Genomic DNA, 16,029 nt, shown 5'->3' on the forward strand with positions numbered 1-16,029 from the left:
GGGCGGGGAAGCGGGCAGGGGGAGGCAGAAGGATGGGCAGGGGGATGCAGGAGGGTGTGCAGGGGGATGCGGGAGGACAGGGGGATGCAGGAGGATGTGCAGGGGGGTGCAGGAGGATGTGCAGGGGCTTGCAGGAGGATGCAGGAGGATAGGGGGTTGCAGAAGGACGTGCAGGGGGATGCGGGAAGATGTGCAGGGGGATGCAGAAGGATGTGCAGGGGGATGCAGAAGGACAGGGGGATGCAGGAGGGTGTGCAGGGGGATGCGGGGAGATGTGCAGGGGGATGCAGAAGGATGTGCAGGGGGATGCAGGAGGGTGTGCAGGGGGATGCAGGAGGACAGGGGGATGCAGGAGGGTGTGCAGGGGGATACAGAAGGATGTTCAGGGGGATGCGGGAGGACAGGGGGATGCAGGAGGGTGTGCAGGGGGATGCGGGAGGACAGGGGGATGCAGGAGGATGTGCAGGGGGGTGCAGGAGGATGTGCAGGGGCTTGCAGGAGGATGCAGGAGGATAGGGGGTTGCAGAAGGACGTGCAGAAGGATGCGGGAAGATGTGTGGAGGGATGCGGGAGGACAGGTGGATGCAGCAGGACAAAGGGATGCGGGAGGAGAGAGGGATGGGAGCAGATGTGCAGAGAGGGCTGTGGTCTGCAGCAGGACAGAGGGAGCCCTGCTGGGCCAGGGTTTCTGCTGTGGGAGCAGCTCTGCTTTCCAGTGCTCTGCTTTCCCTTGGGGATTTTAAAATTTGTGTCGGCTCCCTGGTTCAGCTGAGAGCACGGTGCGTTGTGGCAGCAGGGCAGGAGCGAGCTGAAGGCCAGGCGAGGGCTCAAGGCTGCTGCTGCAGCCTCCACTCATGGCCCGGAGCTGTGGCTCAATCCACCCCACCACCAGCTGGGTCAGTGTGCTGGGCAGAGCTGGAGAATTAGCAAGGGACTGTGTGGCTACAGAGTGGGAAAGCTTGGCCACTGCCAAGGGTCATGCACATTGCCCGAAAACTGCGGGATACGTAATCACTCTGGTTTTGTCCAGCAGTAAATCCCAGAATCTACATTTATTTCCAGGAAAATGTTCATTCTCTCCTAATGGCACAGGGCAAGCTCAGCTGCTCAAAATCAGGAGTCTCCCGGCCTCTCTCACCTACCATTCAGCAACTTCCAGGTTCTGGGAGGGCAGAACATAAGTCATCCTGCCATCATGGAGAAGGGCTGGAGGTCCCTCTGGTAGCAAGACCTCTGGGCCATCACGGGGCCAGGGGGTCTCTCTCTGAGAGAACTTAGTCCCTCAAAACATGAAGTGCTGAGCTGAAAGCAGTCTTCCTTGCTAGGCAGAAATATTTCGCAGCACGTATTTCATTGCAGTTCTTACCATTCCCAGATATGTGTTGAAATAAATCAATCCATAAATGGATTACTGTGGCAATATCTATTGAAGGAAATGGGATATGGTATCTTGGCTTGCTGTAAATGAAAGTGGACATTTTTGTCATTCGTAACTATTGGGCAGAGTTCTTAGCATAAATTTTAGCATTCCCAGAAAATAGGAGTTTAGAGAAGAGGCAAACTCCCGAAAATGTTTCTCTTGTTAGCATATTTCTCAGTTTGCCTACACTGCTTGAGGCAGCTATCCTAGGAAGGCCCAGGAGGGGCTGCACTATGGTTTTGTTAAGGTTTAACAGCAAGAAGGTGTAATACCTAACTGCAGTATTGCCTATATTTTCACCTAGGTTGCTTCGTCAGGTCACCGTATAAATATTGAATGCTGTGGAAGAGCGGATTCATCCTTGTGAGACTCACAAGACCTGCAAAGTGAGCACACAGGAGGTGGAAGAACAGTTATCCATAGCAACCCTTGGAAACAAAGATAGAGGTGAAGGCAAATGCAGGCTAATTATAAATATCCATTTCTGATCTATATACAGCCTAGTAACATGTACAGTGAAATTTATTATAGGAAATAATTTATGCTTGCACAGTGGAAAAATGATATATATTTAATGGCCTTTGCATCTAATTATCAGGCAACTTTCTAAACAAAGCTCAAAGCTGACCAATTTTTATACTCACAATCTCACTCTGGTCTGCTTGAACCAAGACAGAAACAGGTACCAGAGATCTCAAGAAAACAGTTTATTTCTCTCTAGCCGTGTCATTTTAATCTCCTAATTGTAAAACTTACATATGCCTTTCTAAAATCTGTATTTGTATAGGTAATTCTAAATACACTTTATCTGCCTTATTCACTTGCCATATAATAGTTGTAGTGTTCTTAAGAATTAGTCATAGACTAAAATAATAAGCACAGCACTAATAAATATTACATTTGCAAATATCTTGAAAAATGGAGCCTGACTTCACTAATGTCTTATAAGATCACTTGATGCAAAAAAATCTGCATTATCTAGTTTACAAACATTTTGAACGAAAATTTAAAGGTACCTGAAAGATAACAGCTGTTATCATTAGTTGAATGGAAATTAAATGACCTTTCTTAAACCATTACATATATACATTATATAAACTCCTAAGGTCCATCTAGTCTTCTGAGACTGAGTTTTGTTGTGATAGCATCATTCCTCCTGCCAAAGTTGTGTCATCATGTTTGCAGTATTGCAAAACAACATGCTTTGGGTTAGATTGGCTTGTACATTGCAATACTGCAGTATTACTGATGTCACAGCTGTCTGGTGTCTCATGAACACCCAAACTGCTTAGGAGGAACCTCAGGCTTATGTGGCATTTCCTTCAACAAACTCTGCTCCTCTTCATCAGTCTTATCCAACTCCAATCTAAGTACTCATAGTACTTCTAGTTCCACACTTGTTGGCTACATTGCTTAATTCAGGCAAGGTCTGAGAGCTGGTATAAAAAGTGTACAAGTTGCTTTATCAAAGTAACTCTGCTCTGGTAGAGTATGGGTGTTCAGGATCAGTCAAGAGGTAGGAGCAGTATTTTATAGACTTATGTAGGGCTCCTACCCAGAGGAAGGGATGAGTGATTGAGGTAAGTCTCTTGGAAGTGAGTAAGCAAAGTTGGTAGGTGTTCCACCATTTTTTGCGGGGGTGATGGACCTTTTCTGGTTAGGATGGGTTTCTCCCTGGTCTGAAGGGGAAGAAAAATGCCTGTGCCTGATATAAAGGAGTGTATTGTTTTGTTTCCTCTCTAACGGCTTGGATTCCTCTGTTATGTTTGTTTTATGTACGTAAAATAAAAATGATTTTTTTTTTTATTAGAGCAGTTGTTGGAGTGTTTTATCTAGGCTAGAGGAAAATGAGATCATTTTGTATCTGGCACAGTATAAGAACACAGTAGCTGTGCCCAGAAGGTAATCTGAAGCTCCTTATAAAATAGCTGGGAGAGCAGGGTGGAAGTTTTTTACCAACAGCTGTATCAGACCCTGAGGCAACAGCAGTAATTCTGCTTGGCAGAAGCACTATAGAGATCCACTCTGCCAGCAACTGAAGCAGTAGGAACTGAAACTGCAAAGAAGCCAGCAAGAAGACAGTGGCAATCCTTGCTATTTTTCTGGCTCTTGAGAACCAAAGACCGCACTAAGAGCAGTTACATGAAGACTTGTGTAATAGTCCACTGAACCTGTGTCTGAAGATGACCTAAAAATCCTTTCCAAGGAGTCTTGAACAGTTGCCTGGAGTATAAAAGCAGCTTTGATATAAGTGGGCCATCACTGGTATGAATGGGTCCTGCTTTGGCAGGGAAGTAACTTGAATCTTGGTTGTAATCCAGCTCTTGATTTGTTATGGGCATCCATACCTGCGGATGGGAGAATGAACGGAAACCTGCTGAAAGGTACTGCACTGCACTGATGGGTCCTGTCAGCCTTTTTGCTCTCTACTCCATTAATATCTCCAATAATCTCTACTTCATTAAACTGGACCAGAGAAGACATTGTAAAGTCTCTGGGCCCAGATTTGGGCTTTTAAAGTCCATAGTGGTCTTTGTGAAATGAAATTGTAGCACTGAACTCTATTGCACTGGAGACAGTGGCCACAAGACCCCTGAAAACATCCTCTGGAGCTGGAACTAAAGAAAATCAAGTTCAGCCTTGATGTCTGAATTTGAATGTCTGAAACTGCAACAAAATGCCCTATCTGCAATATGGGAAGTCACACAAGCTTCTGGGATTTCTCTGTCCTATGGGTTAAAAGAAGAAAGGCAGCCCTTAGGGTACACCAGCTCTCTTCCAGGGCAGAACAACAGGCTGTAAATCAGCACAATCCAGTGCAGTCTTGAACAGAAAACTGAGGGCAGGTTAGGTTTCCTTTGTTAAAGGGTCCAAGGTTCATGCATTGGAGCTTGTTATCAGTGTGCAATTCTTAAAGTCTGGTCTGAAAGAGTAATAGAAGCTTGCTGTCACTTTCGCCCACAGAAGACAAATTCTCTGCTAAATGACAGTGGCCACACATAATTCTGGAGTTTTGGAGAATTTCAGCATCCTTCCTGGAGATGGTGCAAGACTGATGTTAGGTTATTGACACAGAAAGCATGGCAGGTGTACTGCAGACAGATCATGCCATTTCAGCCCTCCTGCCGGGAAAACAGATCTCTTCTTCAGAGAGAATCTGTCCTTTGTGCAGCAGGCAGAAGCTAGACAGCTAGTTCTGATGTATGTTCATGATCACGCTGCGGAGAACCCATATTAATTAACATCACGTCTACTCACATTTGCTGTACGGAAATCACTTCTAGATCCTCAGTGACTAGGGAACACAGGAAAAAGCACAGATTTTCCAGTTAATCTTGTAGCAGATGATATAGTCCACCTACATTAGTTGCAAACTCTGACCAGGGCATACTCTTCTATGCTGATTTCCAGAAATTGAATATACCATCTTAATGTGATTAATATAGTATATGTATATCCAGCTCTTTGTCTTCATATATTTGAAGGGTGGTGAAAGCCTAGCACACACTAGTACTTTAGCACGAACCTTTAGAACAAGTCTTCCAGTGTAGGTATGGTCATCACTATCATCTTAAAAAACACCCCAGGCTCTATCACAATCTTGCATGCAAAGAATTTGCCTGTCTCTCCCATACCTTGGCTGTTAATTAGCCACATTAATCTTCTGCTTGATCTAAAGGGAGTCCTGGACCATGTTTCAGACTTGCAGATGTTGTTGGTATGTTATTGTAAGCTTTGACGTGGTGATCCACATCACTTCATAAGCTGCATACCAAACTAGCATGTAGTAATCATTGAATCACCTATGGTGGTAGTCTCTTCCCATTAAGTTGGTCAGCTGCTGAATTCAATGAGTGGAGACCAAGTTTTAGGGTATACCCTGGAGACTTGGACAATTCAAATTCTCTGAAGTGAAGAACGTCGGAGGCACTCCTCCTACTAACCAAGTAAACTCTCTCATAAGATTTGCTGCGTAGTTCCAACAATATATATATATGGATTTTCTACTACATTGTTCCTCAGCAAATCATCTTTTCTAGCAGACACCTCAGGGAATACAGCAGTCAGCTGCCTGCTCAGAGATCAATCTTTGTAAGGTTGAGTACATCCTGTACTCCAAAGCCTGAGTTTCATTTTAAAGTTTATTTTTATATGGGCACTTTGGAATGCGTTTTCAAGGCAATATTGTTGGAAGACTGTAAATGCATTGCAATGTATCTGAACTAGAATTTTTTGTCATCAAACTAAACAGTAGGGTACCAATTTCATTACGAGAATGGCCCACATTTAACTACTTTCCTCTTGAAGCTTCACTTTCAACTGACTGTGCATTTGCAAACTGTAAGCCATCGAGCTCCTGCGACCCAGTTATTTAATTCTAGGTGTTTACAATATGCCATCATCCATGTTTTATCTACTAAATATGTGCCTTCTCAGCAGCAAAGCTACATCTCCAACTTCACTCACCATTGCTCCTGAAGGCACAAAGAAGCAGCCTGTCTGCTCTGGGAGAACAGTACTGAGAAGCTGGAGTTCCCACCTAAGGGGCTTAAACAGGGTCCTAGCAGAAGAAATGGTGATGAGCTGATGCAAACCATTTCTAGGGAGAGTCTACCAGACAGTGCATGATAGAAGGAGGCTGTCCATGAAGCTCCTCTGCTCCACATCAGAGCAGCTGCAGAGCCAGCTACTTTAGTATTTAATATTTAATATTTAAAACTGAGTTTAATATTTAAATCAGAGCTGGTTTGAGAGTTGTAATGAAAGGCAGCTGTGGTAGTTACTTATCTGAGCTGGAAGGAAACCAATTGGCATGAGGTTAGTCTCACTGTGTTCGGCAGATGTTCAGTGTTATCCACAATCATCGCACACGCTGATCTGCACCTATTAGTAAGACAAGGCTATGTTTATATTAAGTGTAACATTAAGATCTTAGGCAATGTCAGAAAGGCATTGTCACCTTCTAGGGAAATTCATTCATCTTCTCTAAATCCTGGCAATGTCTATCCTGAAAAGTCATTTTTCATAGTAGTTAAGGTACCTATTATATGATAGGTCAATATTAATGCCCTGTTGTACGTCATGGATCCTAACATAAAGTGGGTTTTAGTGACTAAAATGCTTGGGTTGAATTTGGTTTGAGTTTACACAAAGCAGCCGACAGGAATGCTAACTAACTTAGGTGAAATTGGAAGTCATGTTTCTGGTCCTTAGCAGATGAGGTACCAGGGATGCGGGACAATTATTAGACTGAATTACTGAGTTTCTTCTTATTTCAGCTATTCTGCTTATGAATTTGGGATCTCTTTGACATACATCTGTCTTAAAGATGTCTTTGATAGTGTTTGCTCCTCAAATACTTACTCCAAAGGGGCTGGTCCCTCTTACAGTTCTACTGCCAGTTGGCACAGCCTTAGGTTTACCCTGGATGTATGAAGATTGTGATTAGTAGTACCCTGACAACAACCGACTTCTGCACAAAAGGAATTAGGGTTGCTATACTGTCAGAATGAGATCCAAGAACAGGAATCCCTGTGCTTACATGTCACTAACTTTGAAGTGCCTAGAAACATTTACCAGCTATATGAGATGTCCAGCAAATATTGTAGGTAGCATCAACCTTCAGGGCAAGTCTTCCTATGTACAGACTGCAGAGAGATAAAGTGGTCTTTAACGTACATCATACTATCTCTAGTTGTAATGATTAAGAGTATTTTAATGATGATTTTAATGATAACTACTGCTGAAATGAGATCATGTGGTTGAGAGTCATGAGCAACTGTAACAAATAATATTGTCTCAGGTCTAATGATCTAATCTTAAACTCAATGAAATGATGAGGTTCCTTCATCAAACAAATGTGACTTAAAAAAAGAAACAGAACAAAACAACACTTTTCAAACGGAAGCTGTGAACAAAAGCATATTTTTAAATCTTTTGTCTCAGGAAATCTTTCCTTCAAATGAGGCTGACTGCATAATAGCACTGTGAAAGGCAGATAAGGTAATTGCTACTTCAGCAATAGAACAGCAGGAATGCCTGAAACTCCATCCTCCCTGTGATTTAGCCAGTAGCTGAAACAGAATAATTCTCTACCTTAATGTTTCTTTTGGACTCTGTTTGGCTGACTTCAGTTTTGCCAACCCCCAAAATTAATATTTGGGAGACTTCCCTCTTTCGGCCCTTAAATAAATAATTGTCTTGTCTGATTGATTGTTTTGTTCTTTTTTTTTTTTTTTTTTCCCCTTTAACTTCTTCTGCCCCACTCTGAGCTCAGGGACAATGATAGGTGCAGCAACACCTGCCAGGTTAGAGCACGGAAGGCTTTCAACCACCGTTGTGAGAGTTCCCTCTCCTTAAAAAGGAAAAAGCCAGCTGGATTTGGAGATGTGCATTAGTTAGATGTGTAGGGAGAACGAAATACGTCAGCTGCAGTATCAAGTAGGAAGACAGAGATCTTAGCTCAGGAACCAGGAGTATACTTCACTAGTACTGCACTGCACCCAGGACTACTGCCTGGCTTAGGAGGAAGACACATTTTAGGCTGTTTGTTTCTGCAGGTTCCTATACCCACGTCAATTCTTCCTGCTGTGGGAATGGCTGAGGAGCACTGTGGTTATAAGCTATCCTGCACAAGTCATGGGGGGCCACCAAGCATTAGCCCATTCTTCCTTCTACCTTTGCAATGAGAGTGTGGCCAAGTGGTTGCTGACAATATAGCAGGATGTAAAAGTGCTCTTCCCTTTGGAGCCTGGGCACCTGTATCATAAAACACAAACTCTTATCAAATTATCTAAATAATGAGAAAAACAGTAGCAGCAGAATCAAAGCCTTGCTGCTAGAAGGTAGGCTACAGCCACGCAGTAGCTTGAGGAAATGACCACCATGCTGAGATGCTGAAACGAAGCGGATGGGAATTTTTTTTTCTAGCAAGTAAGAAAGCAGCTTGCTATTTGCAGTAGTGCTTAAAACAAATACATGCAAACACTTGCTCATCTGAACTGTGAAACGAATGCATTACAGTTAGCCTCTGAGATTCAGTCCTGAGCTCTTCTCAATATTTAAGATTAAGCACATGGATCTACTAACGCCATCATGCTGAGCAGGAAGTGGCACACCTAAATGCCACCTGAGTGTCTGGGCTCTGAGCCTTCTTTTCCACTGGTTCACTGATGTTTGGGCTTCTTTTTCCATGCACAGAGGATTGCAAGCAGGAGTATACAGGTTTTTGAGTACACAGTGATTATTCATGGGTGAAAGCACACAGAAGATAGCTAGGTCTAACATGCCTAGCGTACAACGCTCAGTACCCCAGGGCGACATGTTCTTGTTGATCACACAGTTGTCAGTCATGTGGGAAAACCTCAGTCTTTGTTGCTCCTTGGAGCAGGCTAATCCTCTGTTGCTGAGTTGCTGTCTTCTAACTACCTTTTGTTTTTTTTCCTCAGTTTTCTAACTTTCACATTAGCAGTTTTCTCCTGAGGCCTTGAGTTAATAACTAATATGAGTCAACAATTTCACTTTCTGTGTGTGTGTGTGTTTGAGTGTGTGCTTTTCTTATCTTGCCTGGCTCTCTCACTGCCTGACAACAATTTTCTTCAGTAAAGCCACACATCTTAATTAATTAATTGGACCCTGTGCTGTGGGCTACTGTTTATGGTCTTTGGAGAGGACATGGCATTTTAGCCCAGCTATTTTCAAACTGATACTGGTTGCTCCATTAGGGACCTGGGGAATGCATCTCCTAGTGAGGGAAGGTGGCCTGTCCCTGGGGAGCTGCTGAGAGACGAGTAGGGGAGGGAGGAAAGCAAGAAGATGGCCTGGGAACAGAGCCAGGAGGTGAAGAGGTGCTTAAAAGGTTCCCTCTGGGTGAGGAGACAGGCAGCACCAAGAAGCGTGGCTGAGGCAATCCATGGATTTTGAGAGCTGTTGGGAAAAGCCACCTTCTCCTGTTGTCTCTGGTCCTGGTGTCCCTGCTGAGGGGTACTGGTTTGACTCTGTGGCTTGCAGCAGTTACAGGCTTCTCCTGCTTTCTTTCTCAGCCTGGCTGTCAGGAGCTCCTTCACCCCCTTCTCCCTCTGCCCTCTCCTTGCCATGTCCCCTGCTGCACTCCAGCCAGCGTTCCCCCTGCACCCATCCAAACCGAAAGCAACTTTTACATGGGAAGAGCACCCAAAATCCAGAATGTACTTATGGTGAGGGGGATGTAGAAAAGCAATCTGAGGACTGCTGGCTCAGTGCATCTTCTCCCACATTGCTGAGGAGGAAGTGGCACTTCTCTGCATCCCAAAATAGCATGACAACATTTGAATGCCCAAATGGCACTGTGTGCATATATGACAGGGGTTTCTCCTTTGTCACAGGAACTATCTCTGTAGGGGCCGAGTCATGCTAGTACCTGGCTGGCTCTCGGGGGAAGAGCTAAGGAACCTGTGAAGGCAGATGCTCACTCTGAAGAAATGGCATGCAGCATCCATCCATCTTCTCTGGCCCTTCTAGGCAGCTGTCCAGTCTGTCAGCCCTGCCTAGCAGTGACTTAGGTGTAAATACTTCAGTGCATTGTTGTTGATAAGCTCCCACTGTCCTTTGGGGTGGTTGTCATGTCACAAGAACTACCATCTGCATCATTCATACAAAACCTAGCAGCTGGGAAAACTGTCATTTTGGCTGCTAGTTTTTACTTGTTATTTGAGTGTTGACAGAGTCCCTCTCCTCTGGAGATCCCTCTCTGCTGTTCTTTTTTTAGTGCTTCAAATTCTTCTCCTGTTCTACTCTTCCAAGTATTCTCTGGTTGCTTACCTATGTTCCAATGACTAATGTTTCTGAAGGGGTGAATCTCTGCGCTTTCTATGTCCTTTCTAGTCAGACACTTAAACGTTACCGCAATAGGTCTCCTACACCGAAATGAAGCATAGGAGAAATGGGGAATCAAGACAGTTTCTTGAACTTCTATGCAACAGTAATCATTAACTTTGACCCCCTACCTACATGCTAGAATTAAATGAACAAAGTCCTTGCTGTGAAACTATTTTTCTTCAATATAAGAAATACTTGCAAACTGAATCAGCAACTTAACTGTAGCATGTGTATTTTTATGGTCCATTAGTTTGACAGTCTGGCCAGTTTAGATGGCCCATGTGGGTTAAACGCAAAGTATGTTCAAAATGATGGTTCAGGCAAGAAATGCCCAAATTCAGCCTTTCCATGCAATTTTAATATGGCCTGCAAGTGCAAGTATATGCTGATATAGCATTAGTGTATCATAAAGCTGTGAATCACTGTACCCATACAAGAAGGGTAGAAGTCAGGAAGGAGGCTACTGTGAGGCAGAGGTCTTCAGCTTCTCGGAGAAGTTGAAAGATGTCAGATGACTTTGGGGTCCAGATGGAGGGGACTGTCATTTTCTTCAACACCTGAATACCACGTGGTATCGCTGTCAGGGCCATGAGGGCCCCTGTAGCTCTGACTTGCCCTGACCAGCCTCAGCTGGGACCCCCACCCACACTCTCTGCCCATTGATGCAGGAGCTCCACTGAGGCTCAGGCCTGGGTGTAAGCTACGTCATAGTGCTGTGTGCTCCCGGCCAGGCCCCTGACATGCCTGAACTGTTGTTTGTATCCCCGAGACTCATCTCAGACCTGACTTGTCACCTTGCCTTTGCCTGTCACCACCCTTCCCTGCTTGCCCAGTTCAGGCACTGTGCCGTGCTGGTGAAGGCAACACCTGCGCTGTGGTCACCCTCAGCTCCTGGCTTGCCTTCCCTTCTAGAGTAGCTCTGCTGCTGCTGCTGCTCCCTGGCAGCTACCTCAGGTCTTCCAGAGCCTGGAGCTGAGTACCGTGGAGCCTGTTCCCCAGGCTGTGCCAGGGTCTGTCCCCAGCTGCTTACCCACCAGCTCCCAGGCTGCACACAGGGGCTTGCTGCTCCTGGCTGACCTCCAAAGCCTGCAGGAAGCTGTGGTCAGCATGCAGAGGCAGACAGCAGCCCGTCAGGTTTCTTTCACATCCCCTGCACCCAGAGCAATCTCTGTCCCCCAGCTCCTTGAACCCTTCAGCTGGAGTTGGGCAAGGTGTAGTGGTCCTGACCAGCAGAGCATTGTACACTGAGGAGTTAGTGATCCACATAACAGTTAACCTGAACAAGCCTGGAGGTCTGTGCTTTGCTGCATGTACAGGTTGGCACTGAGGCTTTTGCCGTGCTGCACATACCCGTTGGCGACAGGACAACCTCGGCCAGCTCACTGCAACAGCTCCCACTCAGTACCAGTCATTACACCACCTGTATGTCCTTGCCTTTATCTAGCAGTGCAGCAAGAAGTTCTCATGCAAGCATCCTTTCTGTTTGACAGTAGAAATGATTAATAGAGTTGTTTTCTTGTAAGGAAATCCCATCATAGCTTGAATGATCAAAATGGTGTAACCATTTCCAAGGACGGGGTCTGCACAGTGTGCTGCAGGTGGATCAGAGGCCCATTTGATGCTGCGTGACTTGAGGTTTCCAGTGTCAAAGGGACGTAAGAGTATCTGTACTATTCTCTCTTTCTTTATACTGTTAGATTTAATAAATAGGATTTTATATGACAATTTACAGAGTCTGAGTGACTTTCTTACTGGCCTCATCATGGTGCAAAACATAAGGGTACAGGAATTTACTAGTCAGATGCAGCTGATGTTTACTGCCTACCCAGGGACCCACTCAGCAAGATACCAGCTGCTCAGCAGTGGCAACTGCTGCACCAGAGAGGAGCGTACCTGGACCCTTGGAGGAGCCCTGCCATGTCCTCCCTTACTACCCCCAGAGGAGGAGCCCACAGAGGCAGGTGTCACCCAACCCCACTCCCCATCCCAGAGGCAGGATGCAGATAGAAAGAAGGGGTGAGAAGGCCCATGTACCACCCCAACGCCCATACAACTGCCCCATTGACATGGTGACAGGAAAGGAGGTGTCCTTTGGGCACATCTACGCCTTGTCGCTCTCTGAATTAGCAGGGAAGCTCAAGGACAGTCTGGCATGTGGGTTCGTCCATCCCCCTGCTTCCCTTGCTGGGGCCGCTATGCTTTTCTTGTCAAGAAGAACAATGTGGTCTCTATCCCTGTGTAGATTGCTAGTCTGTAGTATTAGACCAAATTAAATAGCTGTGAAAGTCAACTGATTTGTGGATAGTTTTAAAGCTATCATTCTTTAAGAGTTTTGGGAGAAAACATAACATTGTACTGAATTTCTGGTTTAAGCAGCCTGACTAAGAGGCAAACCTTCCTCATACGAGCCTTTTCTTTCATTAAAGGTTCATCTTATTTGTGAGATGCTGCCTCAGTATCTGTTTTTCAGCATCTAAGCATGCCATGAAGTGACAAGGAGATGGGTCCAAGCTGCAGTGTCAGAGTGGGAAGGAGGGAGAGGCTCATAGCTTGCGAAGTTTCGATGGAGTATAAACATGGAAGATTAAAGGGCAGTGAAAAAGGTGATGGCTGGCTTGTCAATGGTAAGGGAAAGAAAGTATTGTGAGCAGGAAAAAGGTGATTAGATTGGCAACTGCAAAAGAAGCAAGACTCAAAACCAGCAAGAAAATGTGTAGGTCAGCAATGGCAATGAGAGGGGGTGATTCTGAGATTAAAAATTGTGCACCACCCAGGGGTGACAGAATTTGGCCTCAAGAGAACAGGTATCACAGGGAATAGGCTGGACACTGTCACTATCAGAGTGGAGGAATATTTTTTTTTTTAATAAAGTTTTTGCCAGGTACAAAATTGACACAACAAAATGTCACCTAATCATGGCACACAAACAAAATTTCATGGTACTGAGCAACTTCATTGTTAAAGGTCACTGCATCTGACTCTCATATCCTGCAGTTCAGGTAACTAAGAGACAGTGCCTCCTTTATTACCTTTTCTTAGAAATAAGGGAGGGAAGAATGTGCCTTAGAATAAGCCAGTTTAGATTTTAATCTCTAAAATGGATTGAGAAACTAAACAGGTATGAAATGACAGCATAGAAAATGCTAGTACATGCACTTTCTAAGTAAATCATCACTTCCGCAAGATGAAAACATTTACTAGCTTCAGTTTTAGTATTTTCTGGATGCTGATCTGTGCCTATGATTCCAAGACATCTAAACTTACCATCAGCTTAGCTGGGTATGTATTTAAATAGCTGGTTGAACTGGGATGACTCCCCCTTTCACCATATCTGTGCTGTATCTTTCTGTAACAGCACTGACATGCTTGGGAAGAGTAGAGTAAAACAATATTGTTATCGTAAGTCTATGCTCTTTGAGAAAGAGAGATTAGAGTTTTCATCTGACACTCCCACTATGAAAAACTGCTTAGTAAAATAGCAGAGTAAATTTTGTGTGACGCTTTCTCTTTTCAGCATCCCCTATTTTTGTTGCTCACCGTGCACGTTCCTCCCACAATGTGGAGCTATCTCACCAGGGAAATGGGAGGATGGGCTGGTGAATCCTAGACTTCCACTGCCGAGCAGCACTATGCTAATTTCTTGGGCAGTAGGCCGTCATTTTGGAGGGAAGGATGGTTATTAAAGAGGAGAGCATTAGTGCTATATTTAACACCTTGTTCTAATGCTTTAAATGATTTTCTATGCACTTAGTGAAGGAAATCTAATGTTTAAGATAAGCAATCAGCTGCAAACCATCAGGAGAATACTTCCAGCTCTCAGGGTTGCAGCCCTTCATTCCCAGGGTCCCCTTCCCTTCCTTGCCCAGCACTGAACTGGATTTTTATAAATTATGGCTCACTCAGGAGCAAGATGTTGGAAAGCCCAGAAGCTCAAATACACAGGCAGCTTTTGTGAAATATGCAAAAAATAGGTTCTTGAATGCATATCTGAAAAGAATATTTTACGTTTCTTTCCGAGAGATAACTCATTTAAAATACTTTGGAGCTAAGGCAAGAGCTGACCCCAAACCCTGACAAATCTCATTTGTAAGCCATTTCAGAATAGCTTACTTAGGCCAGCGGCCGTCTCTGTCCTACATGGTTTACTGTACCTGTATAGACTGATTACATCAGCGTGTAGGTTTCCTCCCCTCCTTTACGGCAAAGAATGGGAAAGGTGTCTGAAAGATTTTGGCTGTCATATAAGTCTTGATATATTTTAATCCTGTGCTACGTGGCTACGAAAATGGAGAACGCCAGTATGAAGTAGTATCCCCGTGACAGAATTATTTGTAACTTGTCTATGCTTCAACATAGGAATATTGCATGTTGTATACCTATGACAAAGTTGTGTCGGTGGGCAGCAGGGAGAAAAGCTGCCTGTGTACCTCCTCCCCAGCTGCTGAGCTTCGGTCATGCTGGACCTTGTGGCAGGGAGGCAGGAGGGACCACGGCTCCCGTGGATGGACTGGCAGAACGGACTTGCTGTCAAAGTGGAGAGAAAGGGAGTCAGCAAGAGGGGAGCAAGTATGAAGAGGGGAGAGAGACTCTGGTCAAACCAGGGAGCCTGTCTCTGCAGAAGGCAGGCCCACAACCATGCTTCAGAGGTCATGGAAAAGAGGGTTTCCATATGCACTTCTCTGGGTCCCCCTGAGCTTGGTTAGGACAAAAACTGACTGTGAGGTGCTCTTAGACTTCAGAGAAATGGGGGGGACCCCACGGTTCAAAGGACACATTTTCAAGTCTTTTTAATATGGCTCACCCAGCAGATCTGGGTGACCTGGGTGATCTTGCTCCACTACAACACACGAGATCTACACAGAAGCCCTTTGGCATGTTTACATCAGGAGAAAGGGAGGAAGGAGGGAAATCCAGCACTGCTCTTGGCTGACTCGTGGTCCTCTGAGCCATGGAGAAAGGTGTGGCCTCCAGATGGACTGCGCATAGTCCTACAGCCATGACATTCAACGTTCCTGATCCTGCAAGTCTCCATACCAAAACACAATGCTACTGGTACCTACCCTTTTATTTTAAACGGTGCCATTTATATGAAGATAGTGGAGCCTACAGCTTGTTATTTACATTGCATGCAGACTAAGGCCATCATAAGTTAGATATTTTATGTTCAACTAATGCTTAAATCAGTAAGATTTATTCAAAGGATTTGTCATTCACTGGAAGTTGTAACTGGTGAAACTATACTATTGCAAACACCATTGAAGTTCAGATGGGACATAAAACCCTTAGAAGTATCTGTGAGAAGGGAAAGGTCTGGAGGAGAACAAAGGACCTACTTGTTCCTCTACTAAAAGAACTTCAGGGCTTTACAATGCCTGCTGCCTCCTGGGGCTTTTACTCTGTTTCAAGGAGAGGCTAGGTAGGCTGTCACTCTTAACTGGTGCTTTTGTGAGTAATCTTCATGAAAACAGAGAGGAGTGTTTCTAATTCTACCACTCACTGTGTGTAAGTGCTCACTAATGTGCAAGATGCTTATCATCTAGTCTGTGCTAAAAAAATAATCAGCTATACCATCTTTCATACAACTGTTAAGATGTGTGCTAGGTAAACACTTTTCACATTCTTGTAACTTTGAATGATGCACTTCAGCTCAAACTTCTCATTGTTGGTCTCAACACAAGGGAGACTGAGTTAGAGGGTCATGTTATTTGATACAGATTCCTGTACTGACAATTTAACCATATGCAATATTACTG

General features: G+C 44.6%; 1 protein-coding gene across 1 annotated transcript in view; it reads right to left on the minus strand.

Annotated features, from left to right (window-relative positions):
* The window catches only part of NIPA1 (non imprinted in Prader-Willi/Angelman syndrome 1), a 44,763-nt gene that overhangs the window by 10,839 nt on the left and 17,895 nt on the right, over positions 1-16,029 (minus strand). The gene's annotated exons all lie outside the window — the stretch shown is intronic.

Source organism: Haliaeetus leucocephalus, unplaced genomic scaffold (assembly GCF_000737465.1).
Source record: "Haliaeetus leucocephalus isolate CR32 unplaced genomic scaffold, Haliaeetus_leucocephalus-4.0 Scaffold712, whole genome shotgun sequence".
Taxonomy (NCBI): Eukaryota; Metazoa; Chordata; class Aves; order Accipitriformes; family Accipitridae; genus Haliaeetus; species Haliaeetus leucocephalus.